General features: G+C 38.7%; 1 protein-coding gene and 1 long non-coding RNA gene across 3 annotated transcripts in view; one reads left to right on the top strand and one right to left on the bottom strand.

Annotated features, from left to right (window-relative positions):
* Positions 1-14,715, top strand: part of LOC137237219 (2,3-bisphosphoglycerate-dependent phosphoglycerate mutase) — a 109,518-nt gene that overhangs the window by 18,402 nt on the left and 76,401 nt on the right. Inside the window, exon 1 of one of the 2 annotated variants that reach the window (XM_067760613.1) lies at positions 14,213-14,399. The exons of the other annotated variant lie outside the window; for it this stretch is intronic. The gene's annotated coding sequence lies outside the window, so the exon portion shown is untranslated. Of the gene's footprint in view, positions 1-14,212; positions 14,400-14,715 lie in introns of those variants that run through there. 2 annotated transcript variants of the gene reach the window in all.
* On the bottom strand, positions 597-4,773 carry LOC137237222 (uncharacterized). Its single transcript, XR_010948870.1, has 3 exons — positions 3,874-4,773; positions 710-805; positions 597-640 (listed from the first exon to the last, which is right to left on the bottom strand). It is a non-coding gene; the product is annotated as an uncharacterized lncRNA (long non-coding RNA).

Raw genomic sequence — 14,715 nt, 5'->3', positions numbered from 1 at the left:
TATATGCGCCACTTGATTATTTGTTTAATTTTTGTTGTTGTTATACCCATAAACATTCGCTTCATTTAACTGACAGCATGAGTGTCATACATTGTGAATTCATACAAGTAGGGATGGGACTATCCGCATATTCGAATATCCGGATATCCATACGGATATCCGTTGACACGGATAAAATCTGGACGGCATGGATATCCGGTTAATATTCGGTTGTGAAACTATCCGGATTTGTGAAGATCCGGTTAATAGCCGTACTTTTGGATATCCAGTGAAAGCAACAAATTGATGTACCATATATGTTTATTTAACATTAATAACAATAAATTCGTGGGGCATTTAAATCAATTAACAGCGTTTTTTCACAAAATAAACAAATGGCACTGTTCTTATTTTCAATTGTTTGTAAAATTGTATGTTTTTTAATTTTGATGTTATTTTAATAATCTACAAACATATTTTGTGAATAATTTTTCGATGTTTGCTTCGTTCAATTCTGATATGCAGATATTCAACTTTTATATTCCAGTATCCGGACATACGAATATCCGGAGTTTTCCTTTACGTTTTTCCAGTTATGAATCCGAATATCGAGATAGCCTGTCAAATAATAGCTGACAGGAAGAACGGGTGTCGCGAATGGCTAAAGGGGAATTAATGGTGACTTATAACCATAAAGCCATAACCAAATAAATCAGCTGATCGAACCTACCTTATGGAAAGGAATGTAATCGATTTATTGTGCCATACCATAACGCGAACGCCATAGCCAATCAATTGGTTTTTGGATCCTCGCCATATCCATAACCTAAAAATATATGAGTTGGTGAATTTAATAACTTTTGTAGATTTTCTTCATTTTTTTGGATACCATATGACTAAGAGATTTATTTTTTGTGGAATATGTTTGTAATTTTTTGCGTTTTCTGCATTTTTATGAATTTTTCACGATTTTTAGGTTAAGGCACCATTAGTCGATCACATTGAGATGGTTATGGATATGGGTATGGTTACGACTATTGCGTTAGGGTTAAGGAAGTTTAATTTGGCTTTAAAGAATGGAAGAAAGGTATGTTTTTTTGCTCACGATTATTAATTCGAGGTGCCATGAATTGCCAATTTGTGTTTCAAATCTGATTTTCTTTTAAATGTCTATACAGAAAATCAGACTACATATTAATATTAATTTCTTAAATCTAGTTAATAAATTAAATGTTAGCAGCCAGTTAATCAAGCATTTTGAAATATGTAAATATTGCAATGTCCCAGTCGTTTACAAAAATGTCTGAAAAACACTACTGAACAAATAGTTTTGGTAATCGAACAGCGGCTGAACAGTAGGCTGGAGCGTCAACATATGGAAAAAATTTGTTTTCAAGTTTCAGAGTTCTAAGAGGTGCCTTATAATAACAAAAAAGTACCCTCTTTTTTTATTGAAATCGGTCAATGTCTTCTGCCTCCGCAGTGCTTTCAAAATTTATAAGAACGCTAAAATGTATATGGTGAAATATTCAAACAAGATATAACACTACTCGACAAAAAAAATCTTCCAAGAATGGAAGTACATTTTCATAATGTAAAATCGTCTCCTGATTCCGAATATCACATCCAGTTATTCATATATGTAATATTTAATTTGTTTATTTATTAAGGTATTTTTCTGAGAATGGATATTGAAGTTTTAAAAAGATTTTAAAAATTACATAAACTATTTGGCTTGAAAATCCTTTTTTGTTTCGAACTTAGGCATCAATATCCGCGATTCCAATTTGGCGATTCCAAACGGCAGATTCGGTCGTTATCTTCACAGCTCTCTCAACAGCTTGAGCATGACAAGGAAGCTTTAAAAATAATGGTTTGTTCTCATCACCAGATTCTACAATGCCATGAATTTCTGCGTCTGATAAATTTTTCAAAAGTGGGGGCTCAGTTGTAACGTACACCTTTTAGAGGTGATTCCGCCCTTTGCGCAATCAAGGTGGAATGTCCCCCCAGCTAGCTCAGGGCGAGAGGTCGGGGCCCTTAACCCTTGTCCACCTTGATGCGGGGCGGATGTCACAATCATCGTCATTTGACTTCCGTGCATACCCCTCGCAGAAAGCCCACCCTACCTTGGACCGCTCGAGTATTTCGGTTTCAGCCGGTCCCCTTTTCCTCTGCTCCACATGACCCTATTCACTTACCATTGCGTCATCCTGCCCCACCCCTACCGATTGATTTTAGCCGACCATTTCAATTTCTTTTCCAATTTCACTCTAACATATTATTTATTTGAAATATCTTAATTCTATACAAAGAAATAGATAAAAAAAAAACCTATTTTATGGCTATTGAGCCAAATACCACTGCTCATGAAAAATAATGATTTAGATCAGGACAAAAAAAAACTTGTATCATGCTAGGATCAATATATGTATATATATGTGAATATCCACATGTGCCACATAAAACTATTCACAGGTTCAACAAAAACCACAAAAAGAAAAAACGCACGGAATAAAAATTTAAACCGTTTTCAAAAAAAAAAAAAAATAGATTGCCGAACGGTATATGTATGTACGCATATATATATATATATAGATTAACATAAGTACTTCCAAAACTTAAAACGACACATAGGTATGTATTTTCAGAAAAAGTTCGTTTTGCGACACTGTACCAAAAATGTTTGCATTCGATTACATACAACAAAGCTAAAAAAAAGTATATACAAACAAAAACTATTTACGGAAATTTTGACAAAATGTCGGATCGCAAAATGAATGCACCGTTAAAAAAAGTAAATTCTTGTTCTTAAGCTTTGGGTCTGGATGAAAATTTCACAGGGTATGATAATTTACGCAATTATGTAAACATATGAATTGGATACATATTTATATACGGAAACATTTTTTTTTTATAAATCAAAAACGCATGCATCAATGTATTAAATAAATTTTATACTTCTTACGGGCCTATCAGTCGCAAAAAGTAAACCAAACCACTTCACACTAAACTTGAGTAAAATTTTTCAGCTACCTAAAACACCCTAATGCCTACCTAAAAGAGCTCTTTTAATACGGCTAAGGGGATTTGTTGGAAGCGAAATGTCTGTATCTGCCTCCGCGCAGTAAAAAAAAAACTTCTTTTGCATGAATTTACCCGTTTGGTGTATTTTTCCTTATGTCCGACCTTCAGACGACCGTTTACACAATTCGATACTTTTCTAAGTCTAATTTTAACAAGTATTTATTAAAATATAATTGCCTAATAAACAAATCGTGGATATGGTTACGCAACCTTAATTAAAAAAAATTGTTTAATAAAAACATGATCGCCTACTGGACGGCTTTTGGTTCATGCCCTTCCGGTTTGCATGTTTCGGATGCTCTGCAATAAAATTTATACCACGGTCGCAGTCTCTGCTGCTGAAGTCCACTTTGGTGATGAAATTGGTGGTGTTGTAAAAAAAAATAGTCTCCCTGGCGCTGACGAAGCTTTTGTTTGTTTGGAAATGGTATGTTCCCTGTAGGAACAAAAGTTACATTCACCATTTGGGCGCACGTTGAAGCTATTGAAGGCTTCCACGCCAATTGGGCGTTCCTGATCATGAGGCCATTTGACTGGGCGCGCCGGTATTAGGGTGGTTGTGAAACACTCACGAATTAATCCCAAAAAAAAATAAATTTACAAAAAAAAATTTCTTTTAGAGAAATGGAAAATTTCGGAAGAAAATTACTGGAATTTCCTCTAATTAAACTGTACCCACATACGCATTATGTTGGGTCAACATTGTTCCAGAATTGGTGGCTGTAATCGCCGAATGTGAACCCCGAATTGGCGCGGAAGAATTTCAGAGATTAAAACAAAAAAGAATTTTGTTCACTTAGCACTTACCCGTTTAAACTCGCTCCGATCTAAAAAAAAATGCCAAGCGCTCAAAACTCCAGCATGACATCTGCATTGACAGGAAAGCCCACAGTGCCGGGGTAGCTGGATGCCTCCGCTTCTTGACTCCGCCAAACTCTATTCTCTATTATGGTTACCTCCTTTCGCCTTCAATACCATTATTACCACAAACTAACCAGCAGTTCGGCCGCACAAAACTTTTTATTTTTTCAATTTCAAATGCGCACTACTTTTTAGTCCGTTTTGGACCACGCGTACAGGGAAACTTATTGCCACGAATATCACCAGGAAAAAAATCTTTTTATTTTAAAATTTAAATCACCCGCGCACTGCCAACTTAGTTGTCTATTTCAATATATTTAATCTTCTTGCCCTACAGTTACCCCTTTTTATATCGGCAGAATGGATCACCGATACCGTTTTCCTTTGCCGTTTTCCTATTATCATTCTTTCTTATACATGTATTCAATGCCACCATCACAGCCTATATCTCTCCCTTTCCTTATTCTCATTGCACCCTTACCTACCATCTGGAAACCTTTAAGCAGAGCTTTTCGGAGTTTTCGTTGGTGACTTTCCGGACGTTTCCTAGCAATTGACATTTCTCGTATTTGTTTACAATTTTACAAGTTTTTTATTTGTGCGTGCCGACAAAAATAATACAATTAAATTTGATCTGGTGGACATATTTCTTCCAGTTATGCTTGCTGACAGATCCCTCTTTATCCCGGTAGTTTTACGGTTCTCGTTTCTGTGGACCTGTACAACAAGCCAATAGCAGCATTCATCTTCCTGCGCCAACACTGTGATACACAAACGTAAAAGTGTGAGTTCTACCAATGGAATTTGTGATTTATCTTTTTGAAATATCAATTTATCTACCTAATAAAGACACCTTCACGCAAAGCATCCGCGCGAACGTTTTATTCGTAGAAATCTTGAAGTGGTTAAGTTGTTGGATACGCCCAATCTCACGCTGATATTAGACCGTATTCTATTGTTTCAAAAAAAAAAAAAAAGTGTTCCGGAATATTTGCTCTGGGATATATCAGTTTCTTCGATTTGTTGTGCCTGCTCTTTACTCAGATTTATTTTGCCTTTACTTTGGTTTCAACAGACCAATGTATACAGCTTCCTCTTTTTCAGGTGCGGTCATCAAGAGTTTTGACGTTTCTACCCTCCATCATCTGCGATATTCGAGCGGGACAATGTAGGTTCCAGTCCCAACGCGGGGAACACCCACACCCTGACAACGTCTCCTGCCTCGAGAGCTTAGCCGGGCATATGTTACGGGAAGTAACGAAAATTGTAATATGTATATATATGAACTCTTACTTTTTGGTTTCTTTATAGATGAACTCCAGAACGGGCACCTTTTAGAAACATCCTACGCCACCGACTTGACGCTCATCGACGGAGTGGTATTCCGCAAGTTATGAAGTATATGTGTATGAAGTTTATTATAATTTGTTCTTTTTTTCAGGTCATCGACGTGGCATTCTAGTATTAAGTTATTTAGTATAAAATTATGTAGTTTTAGGTTATTTACCACTTAGTTATTTAGGATACGGCTAACTAGCACTAGGTTAATTATTATTAAGTTATTTAACCTTACGTCCTTCAGTATTGGGTTCTTTAGCATTAGGCCCTCTAACATTAGGTCCCTTACTTCCCAGTTCTTTAGGTTTCGGTTATTGTTTAAGATCCTTCGCGTGCCAGGCACCCAAACCCTTCCCCGCCAATGACTCTAATAGGTACATGTTGTTCCCTAATGCCCTTGTAATACGACACTTTGTGAACTTGCGACAAACTTTCGAATTTACATTCTGTTTAAAGTCGCTTAGCACAAAGTTACGTTTATAAATTTCTTGACCGGGTTTGAATTGTATTTCACGGATTCTTTTATTATAACGAACCGCGTTTGCCTCGTATGCTTCGTGCAAATTGTCTTTTATCCTTTCGCGCATTAATCTTAATTTATCGCTATGGTCAAGAAAGAAGACTTCATTATCGCTCATGCTATCCAATTTCCGTGCCAATGCATAGTCTGCCCCGTTCGTGAACATATTGAAACCGAACAGCGCGAAGTATGGCGACACCCCTGTTGCGGAATGTACTGCACTACGAAGTGAACATTCTATCTCGGTTAGATATAGGTCCCAATCCCGATGGTCGTTCTCTAGATAAGATCTGATAGCGGCTAACACCGATTGATTTGCCCTTTCCGCGGCATTCGATTGCGGTGAATAAAAAGCTGTTTTTAAGTGTCTAACCCCGTACGTTTCCAATAGTTCCGTGAACTGTTTGGATACAAATTGTTTACCGTTATCGGAATGTACTATTTCCGGTACGCCGAACTTATGAAAAATTTCTTCGGTTAAGAACTTAACCACATTACTCGCGGTAGCTTCGCGCATTGCCTTCAAAAAAATGAACTTTGAGAAATGATCAATAATGATAAAAATAAAACAGTTGCCGCGTTTCGACCTCGGATATTTGCCTAAAAAGTCAATGTATAATTTCTGAAATGGGCGGATTGTTACCACCTCTTTTCCGATCCCTGGCTTTAAAATTGCATTACAAGGCTTGGTTTCCTTACAGGTCTGGCATTCTCGCACAAAGTTGCGAACCTGTACCACCATGTTAGGCCAATAGTATAACCTCCTAAGTCTATGTAGAGTTTTCGCCATACCCCCGTGCGCAGCTATCTCTGGACAATGTGCGTTTTCGATGAGAGTTGACGTCAGAGCTTCAGGGACCCACAACTTCCACTCATTTTCCTCTAATTCTACATTTTTAGGCAAAAACTTTTTAAAAACCATGCCGTCCTCTACCTTAGGATCAGGCAACCTTTCTCTATTGTTTTCAATCGTGTTAATTAATTCTTTATACTCCTTCGATTCGAACTCAACTGTGTCCAGATTTGCTATTGGGGATTCGGTAATCTCTGCTATACAGCGCGAGAGCGTATCCGCCACTATATTGTCTGCACCTTTACGGTGTTCTATTTCGAAATTAAAAGCTTGTAATTGTAATGACCACCTCGCAAGTCTCCCATTTAGATCTTTCAAAGACATTAGCCATTTAAGGCTAGCGTGGTCGGTTACTATTGTAAAGGGCATTAAGTCGATATATGGTCGAAATTTCTTGACGGCCATCACGGCAGCAAGGCATTCCTTTTCGGTAGTACTATACTTTCTTTGACATTCGTTGAATTTCTGTGAGAAGTACGCGATTGGATTTTCTGCCCCATCACTTTCCTTTTGGTAGAGTACTGCACCCAGACCATAATCCGACGCATCGCATTGTACATAAAATCTTTTTGAAAAATCAGGGTGTTTAAGAACCGGAGCGCTCGTAAGTGCTCTTTTTAGGCTATTGAGTGCTTCCACTGCTTCTTCAGACATTTCGAACTTTCTCCCCTTCTTCAACGAATCTGTCAAAGGTGCTGCCATTGTGGCGAAATCTTTTATAAATCTCCTATACCATCCTGCAGTTCCGAGGAAACTGCGCACCTCTTTTACCGTTTTTGGAACAGGGATTTTCTGTATTGCTTTGACCTTCTCAGGATCTGTCTTCATTATACCTCCTTATACCATATAACCCAAGTACGGCAATTCTTTAAAACAAAATTTCGATTTTTTCAACCCTATTGTAAGGTCCGCATCTCTTAGGCAGATGACGACCTCCTGCAAGATCCGAAGATGTGAGTCGAAGTCAGGGGCGATGATTAATAAATCATCCAAGTAAATAAAAACGTTAGATTTCAATCGTTGTGGAATGACCCGATCCATCAGGCGACATAGTCTTTGTGCAGCGTTGCACAGTCCAAAAGGCATAGTTACAAATTGGTAGAGCGGGCGACCAGGCACGGTGAAAGCAGTGTAGGGTTTACTAGCTTCGTCTAGCTCGATCTGCCAAAACGCGAACTTTAAATCAACGCTACTTATAAAGTGGGTGTCGTCAATGCGACTTAGTATACCCTCTATGTTTTGTAAGGGGTGTGCATCTTTTACCGTGACGGCGTTGAGTTTGCGCGCATCTAAACAGAAGCGATTCTTCCCTGGCTTTCTTACCACTGTCGTCCGGTTGCTCCACGTGCTCTCAATCTTCTCTATCACACCCAACTCCAACATTTTGTCGACTTCCTCATAAACGATCGCTTGCATTGCGGGCGAAAGTGGATAGTGTCGCTCCTTGATGGGCACTGCCTCGTCGACAAGCTTGATCTTATGCTTCTCTAAACTAGTGCGTCCTAAACCGTGTTCTTCGTATGTTCTAAAACTTTTGACTACCTTTTCCAACCGCTCTTTTTGCTCTGGCGTTAGACTATGTAGGACGCGGCGTTCATTCTTGTCTTCTTCAGTCACCATCTCTTTCTCTATTTTCGTCAAATCAATTTCATTAACGGAAATAACTTCCGGTGCCAGCTCAAAAATTCTCCAAAAATCTACCCCAAGATAAATCTTTTGTTCTAAATATGGACATAAAAATATGTAATTTTTTGTTTTACTGTATTGAACTTTACCGGCAAAGTTATTTTGCCTAAGACATTATGTCGGCGGCCACCTGCAGTTTTGACAGAAGACACATAACGTTCGATAGGAACTCCTAATTCTTCTACAAACTCCCGACAGCCATGGCCTAGAATACTGACGGAGGCGCCAGTATCTAGTAAGCCGCGTGTTTGTATGCCCATTATCTCTATATCCGCATAAACACGCGGGTCTGTGGTACTTACTTTCTTAATAGATGCCACTACCTTCTGTCGAAGTTTTTTCCTCTTTTTAAATCGTTCCCTGGCCTTCTGAATTTTACGCGAAACTGCCCGACGTCCCATAACAATGCTTTCTGCAAAAATTCTTTCCCGAGTTTCGAGGTATTTCCTAAGTCGTTCTTTATAGGATATCGTATTTTCCTTCCTGGTATTTGACAGCTTTATGGTTTTCGTATTTTTATTAAAAATGCAAATTTTAGTTGTAGTTTCGGGTTTCATATACGGTTCCGTATTGGTTGACGCATCTACTTTGACGAGGTTTGGGTGGAGCGCGATTCCCCCGCCACAACCGCGTTCCGTGAAGCGTTTCCCGCTGGGTTACACATTGGGCATTTAGGAGTGATGACATCCTTTTTGCCACATTTGCAACAAAAAATGCGTCGCTGAAGCGACATACATTCGGTGAAAAAGTGGCCGTCTGCGCCGCAATTCCAGCACGAAACGTTTCTACGAACGCCCGCCTGCTTATTTGAAGACTGATGACGTATTTCCTCCACGGTGACTTGACCCTCATCACCGGGAGTAAAACGCTCATCATCTTCAGATTGGTAAACTTCATTCACATATTGTGCGCGTGGCGTATAAGTACTCAACGGCGTGCGGTCCCGGCGCGGAAAGCATCGCTCGACCTCCTTGCATTCCATTCGTAATTGGTCTAGGGAATATGCCGAAATTGGGTAGACCATTTTAGCTAATGATTCGCGCAAGTTCCCTTTTACTAATCGTACTATCTCGTATTCTGGTATCGGATTTTTAAGTCGCGAACGTAAAATACCAACCGCGTGGAAATACTCATCTATATTTTCTCCTGGTCTTTGCTTCCTCTCCGTCAGTTCTCTCAAAATTTCGAAGTCTGTACGTTGTGATGAATACTGGCGTAGCAGCGCGAGCTGTAAGCTTGGCCAATCGACTCTACCGTGCGACTTTATATAAAGCCAGTACCACTCGCGTACTTCGCCGCTCAGCAATCGATGGAAATCGCGTATTATTTCATTCCATGTACACCCGTATTGACCTTTTAAGTATTCTAGTCGGAATATAAAATCTTCGACCGGCATGGCATCGCGGTGCCCTTTAAAGTCTAGTCCCCATTTTTCTACCTTAATGTCTGGCCTGGACAATTCCCTTTCCCTTATTCCTGATGGTCCTTCACGTCCTGCAGGGATAGGTGCTGATTCCCTTTCTTCGACAATAAGAGATTGACGAGCTGGTGGTGGATTATTGCGCGTCTAGGCTGCCGCACTGAGCCTAGGGTGATTGTAGTTTCTATTCAGGTTATGATTATTTGTATTCACATGCGTAGCTAAATCGAGGGAACGCCTAAAATCGCGAGATTCGATGCTCGAATTGTGTCTTCGTCGCTTATTATTCCGACTACGTGCCCTATCGTTACCCCTTGACGGCTCTAACGCTGTACCTGTATTTGGAGTTGTCCTCGTTAACTCCGGTAAACTCTCGCGAATTTCAGTCATAATAGCTTGTTTCGCCTCGAATTTTAATTTTTTTTAGAATTGGCGCTAAAACATCCCTAAGCCCACGAGGGTTGCCTACAGAAGCTCGATTTGGTTCGGCAGTGTTGTTAGTAGTAGGTGGTGGAAAATTCAAGCTCGATGGTGGAGCTTGTAATGGTTGCGATTGCTCTTTAGGCGCTTTCGGAATAGTACCGGTTCTCTTGTTTGGCTCTGCTGAAGCGTTATTAGTATTCGCTTGCCTAGTCTCTCCGCCTGCGGCTACGGCTGCGCTACTGCCTCCGAATCGATCAGAAAGATCTATAAAGGTAGTGTCATGGGAGTTCGCCATACTGGACGATTTTAGTTTATTTAATTGTTTAGTCTTGTATCGGGTGTTATAAGGTTCGAAGCGACCCATACGATTGGTGTTTTACACCTATCGCACAGTCTATTTCCCACTTTGTGCCGCAAAAAAAAGGAGGTAATTCGATTTCAAATCTGATCGCAAAAATTGTTTTCAAACAAAATATTTATATCAAAAAAATGTATAGTTTAATTTCGCTCGTTTTCGAAGATCAGTTTCACTATTTAATTTCGAAGTTTCCTCAAAGAAAATTATTTATAATTTGAATTCTATGTCAAACTATTTGACTTCAAATTGTTTTCACAAAAAAGTATTAATAATTTCAAATTTCACATATATATGTTTGGGTGGGTTCAGATGACGCTCAGGCATATCAAATAAAAAGTTTTTGATGCGAGGAGTCATTGGAGCAAACTCTTGCGTTCCTACGAGGGTGTATGCACTTCCGTATTTCAAAAAAAAAAAAAATCAATATGTGGATATGTTCTAAAATTTGCATACATTATGCAACACTAGCTTTATGCAGCTGACCGCCTGAGGTCATAATGTATAATTTGCATAATTAAGGAGCAACCTATTAACAAAAAAAATTTAATAAGGACTTCCCTTTTATCTGAAGCTACAAAAAAAAGATTGATGGTATTGTGATGAAAGAAAAATAATTTTTAGGAACCTAGAAAAGATGCAAACAGCCGGCCACCCTAATGCGGCTATGCTATCTATGGGCTATTGCTAGGGTCTGCCATCTGCTTCCAACTCCTGTCTCGGCGCATTTACATTTTCGGATCAAACACCATGAATAAGTCACCGAGACAGGGTGTTGGGCGCATCCGGCTAGACCCGTTTAACTCGATGATTGTATACGCCAAAATGTATATATATATTTTAACGATTGAAATGTATTTGTATTTGTAATCTGAGCATTTGGCTATTTATGTCGAATTGGATGTTATATTCGAGTTCGGAGTTTACTCATTGGTGGGCGCCAATTTCAATCAGCGGCGCTGCTGAAAAATCCAAACAATCACCTTTTTTTTTTCATATATAAGTATGTGGTATATAAAAGAATTTCGTCTGTTTGGGCTCTATGTTAAGTATAGTAGCCCATCTATTTGTTTTGATTGGGCGCCATATATTATTGTAACGTACACCTTTTAGAGGTGATTCCGCCCCTTTGCGCAATCAAGGTGGAATGTCCCCCCAGCTAGCTCAGGGCGAGAGGTCGGGGCCCTTAACCCTTGTCCACCTTGATGCGGGGCGGATGTCACAATCATCGTCATCTGACTTCCGTGCATACCCCTCGCAGAAAGCCCACCCTACCTTGGACCGCTCGAGTATTTCGGTTTCAGCCGGTCCCCTTTTCCTCTGCTCCACATGACCCTATTCACTTACCCTTGCGTCATCCTGCCCTAACCCTACCGATTGATTTTAGCCGACCATTTCAATTTCTTTTACAATTTCACTCTAACATATTATTTATTTGAAATATCTTAATTCTATACAAAGAAATAGATAAAAAAAAAACTATTTTATGGCTATTGAGCCAAATACCACTGCTATTGAAAAATAATGATTTAGGTCAGGACAAAAAAAAACTTGTATCATGCTAGGATCAAAATATGTATATATATGTGAATATCCACATGTGCCACATAAAACTATTCACAGGTTCAACAAAAACCACAAAAAGAAAAAACGCACGGAATAAAAATTTAAACCGTTTTCAAAAAAAAAAAAAATAGATTGCCGAACGGTATATGTATGTACGTATATATATATATATATAGATTAACATAAGTACTTCCAAAACTTAAAACGACAGATAGGTATGTATTTTCAGAAAAAGTTCGTTTTGCGACACTGTACCAAAAATGTTTGCATTCGATTACATACAACAAAGCTAAAAAAAAGTATATACAAACAAAAACTATTTACGGAAATTTTGACAAAATGTCGGATCGCAAAATGAATGCACCGTTAAAAAAAGTAAATTCTTGTTCTTAAGCTTTGGGTCTGGATGAAAATTTCACAGGGTATGATAATTTACGCAATTATATAAACATATGAATTGGATACATATTTATATACGGAAACATTTTTTTTTTATAAATCAAAAACGCATGCATCAATGTATTAAATAAATTTTATACTTCTTACGGGCCTATCAGTCGCAAAAAGTAAACCAAACCACTTCACACTAAACTTGAGTAAAATTTTTCAGCTACCTAAAACACCCTAATGCCTACCTAAAAGAGCTCTTTTAATACGGCTAAGGGGATTTGTTGGAAGCGAAATGTCTGTATCTGCCTCCGCGCAGTAAAAAAAAAACTTCTTTTGCATGAATTTACCCGTTTGGTGTATTTTTCCTTATGTCCGACCTTCAGACGACCGTTTACACAATTCGATACTTTTCTAAGTCTAATTTTAACAAGTATTTATTAAAATATAATTGCCTAATAAACAAATCGTGGATATGGTTACGCAACCTTAATTAAAAAAAATTGTTTAATAAAAACATGATCGCCTACTGGACGGCTTTTGGTTCATGCCCTTCCGGTTTGCATGTTTCGGATGCTCTGCAATAAAATTTATACCACGGTCGCAGTCTCTGCTGCTGAAGTCCACTTTGGTGATGAAATTGGTGGTGTTGTAAAAAAAAATAGTCTCCCTGGCGCTGACGAAGCTTTTGTTTGTTTGGAAATGGTATGTTCCCTGTAGGAACAAAAGTTACATTCACCATTTGGGCGCACGTTGAAGCTATTGAAGGCTTCCACGCCAATTGGGCGTTCCTGACCATGAGGCCATTTGACTGGGCGCGCCGGTATTAGGGTGGTTGTGAAACACTCACGAATTAATCCCAAAAAAAAAATAAATTTACAAAAAAAAATTTCTTTTAGAGAAATGGTAAATTTCGGAAGAAAATTACTGGAATTTCCTCTAATTAAACTGTACCCACATACGCATTATGTTGGGTCAACATTGTTCCAGAATTGGTGGCTGTAATCGCCGAATGTGGACCCCGAATTGGCGCGGAAGAATTTCAGAGATTAAAACAAAAAAGAATTTTGTTCACTTAGGACTTACCCGTTTAAACTTGCTCCGATCTAAAAAAAATGCCAAGCGCTCAAAACTCCAGCATGACATCTGCATTGACAGGAAAGCCCACAGTGCCGGGGTAGCTGGATGCCTCCGCTTCTTGACTCCGCCAAACTCTATTCTCTGTTATGGTTACCTCCTTTCGCCTTCAATACCATTATTACCACAAACTAACCAGCAGTTCGGCCGCACAAAACTTTTTATTTTTTTAATTTCAAATGCGCACTACTTTCTAGTCCGTTTTGGACCACACGTACAGGGAAACTTATTGCCACGAATATCACCAGGAAAAAAATCTTTTTATTTTAAAATTTAAATCACCCGCGCACTGCCAACTTAGTTGTCTATTTCAATATATTTAATATTTTTGCCCTACAGTTACCCCTTTTTATATCGGCAGAATCGATCACCGATACCGTTTTCCTTTGCCGTTTTCCTATTATCATTCTTTCTTATACATGTATTCAATGCCACCATCACAGCCTATATCTCTCCCTTTCCTTATTCTCATTGCACCCTTACCTACCATCTGGCAACCTTTAAGCAGAGATTTTCGGAGTTTTCGTTGGTGACTTTCCGGACGTTTCCAAGCAATTGACATTTCTCGTATTTGTTTACAATTTTACAAGTTTTTTTATTTGTGCGTGCCGACAAAAATAATACAATTAAATTTGATCTCGTGGACATATTTCTTCCAGTTATGCTTGCTGACAGATCCCTCTTTATCCCGGTAGGTTTACGGTTCTCGTTTCTGTGGACCTGTACAACAAGCCAATAGCAGCTTTCATCTTCCTGCGCCAACACTGTGATACACAAACGTAAAAGTGTGAGTTCTACCAATGAAATTTGTGATTTATCTTTTTGAAATATCAATTTATCTACCTAATAAAGACATCTTCACGCAAAGCATCCGCGCGAACGTTTTATTGGTAGAAATCTTGAAGTGGTTAAGTTGCTGGATACGCCCAATCTCACGCTGATATTAGACCGTATTCTATTGTTTCAAAAAAAAAAAAAAAAATTGTTCCGGAATATTTGCTCTGGGATATATCAGTTTCTTCGATTTGTTGTGCCTGCTCTTTACTTAGATTTATTTTGCCTTTACTTTGGTTTCAACAGACCAATGTATACAGCTTCCTCTT

Source organism: Eurosta solidaginis, chromosome 1 (genome assembly GCF_040869045.1).
Source record: "Eurosta solidaginis isolate ZX-2024a chromosome 1, ASM4086904v1, whole genome shotgun sequence".
Classification (NCBI taxonomy): Eukaryota; Metazoa; Arthropoda; class Insecta; order Diptera; family Tephritidae; genus Eurosta; species Eurosta solidaginis.
The sequence above is the reverse complement of the archived record's forward strand: the minus strand, read 5'-3'. Positions and strand labels throughout refer to the sequence as shown.